A 4,953-nucleotide genomic window follows, 5' to 3' on the forward strand; every position below is an offset into this window, starting at 1 on the left:
CGCCCCACCCTATTCCTTACCCTCCTTTTCGAGTCACCTCCCGATGGCATCTGGCGAGGCCTCCGTGTAGGTAGTGGACCAAATTCGGGTGGTCGGCGTGTGGGCTGGTGCCCTGGAGGTGGCTCTAGGCGCCTGGACAGTGCCGATGTTGCGGGCAGAGGTGCCATGGGGGGCAGGGGACATGGAGCCCAATCACGTCAGCCACATCTTCAGTGGATGCGTGCTCAAGGATGATCCCCCCGCGTCTTTGCACCAGGCCGGACTCAATGGCAACACCAAGGTGCTCTCCACCATTCAAATACTGCAAGGATCACGTCCGTGCCAATGTTGAACAACTTAAATTCATTCATGACAAGCAAGAATGGGGCTATTGTGATGAGGGATTATGCCTCTTTAGAGGTGGCCGAAGGTGCATCTAACCCTTAAGTGTAGTTTTGTTAATTAATGACAATACACATAGACTAATAATTGTATTGAGAATTGTTAGTAGGTTGTTCCATAGGTGATGCATGAAGGATTGATCATGAATTCATTAAGGAATGTTATGTGATCAAGAGAGATGCATCAAGATGAATGAGCTCTAGGTGATGTTCGGGTAAGTGGTGATAATGCATATGGAGTAACAATTATATTGAGAATTGTTAGTAAGTTATTCCATAGGAGATGCATAAGTGATAAATCATGAATTCATTAAGAAATTCTATGAGATCAAAGAAATACATCGATGTCATTGAGCTCTAGGTGATGCTCATGAGATAAAGGAGAAACTCAAGAAGATTAATGATAAGCGTGAAGGCTAAGTTACTTGTAGAGATTAAGTGACTAAAAGTATGAGATTGTCAATTGAGTTTTATGAACTAACCTATGTATTTTGTGCTTGAGAGTGAGTTATGGTTAGATTCCCTAAGAAGACATGAGCTGAATTGAGATATTTAATATGCTAAGTTGGAAGAGCAAGATTAAGACAAGCTTAATGGACAACTTGTGTGCTTGATGTTTGTGGTTCATTTCTTGGTAGTGAACTGGATGAAGATGATATGAAAAGAGAATCTTCTAGGTTTGGTGCATGAAAAGCAATCAAGTAAACTTCAATAAGCTTTCGGAGATCGAGATAGGAAGTGAGGATGAATATCATCATCAAGCTCAAGTGAAGAGTTGATGACAAGCCTAGAAGAAGTATCAAAACTCGGATGATGTGTTTGTCAAGTCCGACGGGATGGCTCAAGGCAAAGGTATAACTAGAATATGTTTTCTAGTTTTGTCGGTCTCAAGATGCTTGGTGGGAGACCGAGTTATAGGTTTGATAGTCGTACTATTAAGAGGGGTTGCCGGATTAGCTCACAAGATGTCAAGTGCTCATGCCATATGCTCAGTGCATGGTTGGTTTGTGAGTAGGTTTTGCTTAGTGTGTTTGGGGTATCTAAACGGCGGTTTAGATTTAACCCTTTGTGGTTGTCACTTTTGATTAAAGTGCCTTTGGCTAAGCCTATGTGGCGTTTGATGTACCATGTGGCTTTAATTTAATCATGGGAGATTAAACTTGGTAAAGTGTGTGAAAATATCAGAATCATGTTTCTGAATGTTTCGAGTGTGTTTTTGTTGGGCAAAAGTCTCTTTAGCATTGAAAGTCCCAAACTGAGGATCGGATGTTTCGACTAGGTCGGACAATCTGATATTGGAGAACTTGGTGTTCTCGGGTAACTCTGTGAAAAAGATTGGACATTCTGATGTGGTGATCATAAGTTCCGATCCAGGTGTCGGAAGTTCCGATATGATCAGAACCTCCAAAATTTGCGAAGAGTGTGCTCTCTCAACAAAGCTCAAGATCACAACATATACCATTTACAATATAGTTTATCACAAGATATGAATAGAATGCAAATGTTTAACTTGTATTGCCTACCTTGCTCGTAATTTCATATTCTACTTAATATCAGAGTTTTCATATGCAGCAGAAAGTATTAACAACAAAATATCAGTGGTGCCATTGCCTAAATGGCTCCATAGATATTAGCTCAATTAGACCTCCTCTATTTCTACCTGTCACCAACATCAGTAGGATAGAAATATCCATACACTAGTTCGTTGTTACCTACAACAACTTAAGGGCAGCACCCTGAGTATGAAGGTATACACTAGTCCCGACTCTAAGGATAATGCATTTGGTTGAATAGTAAGGAGTAGCCACAAAATTAAGTTGATTCAGTGAAAAAACACTTTAATCAATATAATGACATGAACAACTGATATTGATCGACAATTACCAAAACCTCTAAGAATGTAACTTGCTCAACTCAAATAAGCATCAGTAGATGCTTCTCATGACTGCCTACACACTTTCTATTTTCCCAAACCGAACGAAAATTGCAGCTATTCAAATAGTTCTTACGCCCTGCAGGCGAGTACTTATTTACCCACACCACACAAAACCATCCGGCTTGTACAACCTACCAGCTACAAAGGGGGGTACCCGTGACAACCTTTCCCAAATCAACCCCAATCATTTGAACATGCATCTATAGGAGTGGAGGTTACCTAGGTCTACTCCCAACAGTCTAGATACCTCTACAAGCTCACTAGCTCACACCATAGACCAGCAAACCAAAGGGTCACAACAAACATAAGGTATTTAGCTCATCTTTACCATATTCGGATATGCGATAGGTATGAAAAAATGTTTAAGCCAACAAAACCAACGATTGGTGCTTAATCGATGCAAGCGGTCTATGACATCCGGGTCTCCTCTCCCGAACTACCCCTGACACACGCTCACATCTCATCTCAATCTCACCAATTCATCAACCCAACCCATTATTCCTTTGAAATAGTAATTGAACGCCATAAAGCTCGCAAACGACGGTGACATCCACCGCTCAACTTCTACCAAGGAGCTATGCAAAGGCTAAGCAATTATCGCATCACTTTTAAGTTAGATCATGACACATTATACCCAGGCTACAAGGATCAGGATTAACAACTTTATCAATGTAGGTACTATGCAACAAGTCGGACCTACCCACCTTCCCAACATCAACTCACTAAAACATGCATATACGACGCGTAGCAATAACTAGCAAATTGACCAATAATTCACCAAAATATAAGGGAAATATGATAGATGCTAGTTTGGTGCTTCCTGTTCTTCACTCATGAATTCCATTGGTTCACCTTCAGGTTCAAGCACACTACTTTCCGAAACGTTGTTTTCTAAACTAAAACAACGATCCATCACAATGAGTATGGATGATATGCAATGAGAGATGCTCCACAATGCATGACAATAGTGTAGATGTAATGCATCATGTCATGAATTTATAGCATAAATGATTTTCTTAATTTGGATTATTGTTAATTGTTTTACAAATCTCCTAGATTAATTAATCTTAAACTAAAGATTAATCTTAAATAGAAAATTACTTAGGTATAAGATGAGAGTAAGTATATTTAATGAACATGGAAAAATATAACAAGATTAGAAAAATTGGTTTCACCAATTTTGGACTTACCAATAATTAATTATGAGTTATTAAAGTTTAAAGACATTTCATTAACTATAATAATTTCAATACATATTTCATGGCTCCTAGCATTTTTAATGTGTATAGCATGATCATTTGAACCTAGAAAAATTGGTTTCACTATTTTTGGAGTTATATTGAATTTCCTATGCATTCCTGAAGCTCACGCCGATTTACACACTGAACAATAATTCATTTGCTGATTTTCTCCTTTAACCGAATTAACTAAGCCAGCTGGACATTTTACACCGAAGGCTAGCTAGCCCCAATCATAAGCTATGGGATCAGGGGCCATTGACCCGGTCAAAATGATGGACCGGGGTTAAATTGCCCGCACGCGGTGAGCACGGTGGCGTGACCCGCCGTTGGCAAACGGCATCGCCAATTGATCGGTGGGGGAGGGGGTGGCAGCGGCAATAGTCCACTATAGCGAACTCAGATGAGCAGGACTTGGGCGATGTAACATCCTAATTTTCATTTTTGGCAATTCATAAAAATTTGCTAGATTTTACTTTGAGTTAAACCAATTTTTTTTAAAAAAGGTTAAACCTATTTTCTAAAAAGAAACTCTAATTTGACATAGCAAATATTCGAATAATGTGCATCCATGCTGTCCTTAGGCATGTAGGGTTTTTCTTTGTGTGGTCTAGTCTATGTTTGAGTTGAATTTGCTTCAAATTCAAACTTTAAATGAATTTAGAAAAATCAAATCAAAAAGGAAAAAGATTAAACCTTACCTCGGGCTTCCTCCTCCTCTTTCCAGCCCATCTCTAGCGGCAGCCCGCTCGCCCCCGCTTCCCTAGACCGCGCCGCGTGCCCGAGCCGTCCCAGCCGCGTACCCGTGCTCCACCGAAGACGCTCGCCTGGTCTCCGCCTTCACCGTCTGCGACTGACCAGTGTGGCCCGCTTGTCAGTATCTTCGTCTTCGAGTTGAAGAAGCCGCCGCCGCCGCATCCAAGTCCGAGTTTGCCACCAATCTCCAGTCCCAGGCCTTCCCGTGTCCTCCCGAGCCCCTATAAATATAGGCCGCCTCTCCCCGAGCAGATCCAATCCAAGAAGTCATCGAGATCGAGCCCAATTCGCTGGATTCGAGCTCACCGCCGCCGCCAAACTCGCCGCCTCGATCTTGCTCGCCGTTCTGCCACTCCAGAGCCGCCGAGCCCCACCTAAAGCCGTCAACAGAAGCACGCGCGTTCGCTGTGCTTGCCGTCTCCGAAAGACCACCGGAGCTTCGCCACTGACGAGATCCTGTGAGGTCCGTCACCGCTCTTCATCGCCGACCACCTTCCGGTGTCTTTCCACCCTCAGTAAGACTTCCATCGCGTTCCTCATGTGCGTCTAGCCATGTTCCGCCGCTCGCTGGAGCTCTTAGGTTGCCGGAGCGCCGTTCCGGTGAGTCCGCCGTCGTTCCCCGCTCTTCCCCGGCCGCCATTCG

This window comes from Phragmites australis, chromosome 4, assembly GCF_958298935.1.
Source record: "Phragmites australis chromosome 4, lpPhrAust1.1, whole genome shotgun sequence".
Taxonomy (NCBI): Eukaryota; Viridiplantae; Streptophyta; class Magnoliopsida; order Poales; family Poaceae; genus Phragmites; species Phragmites australis.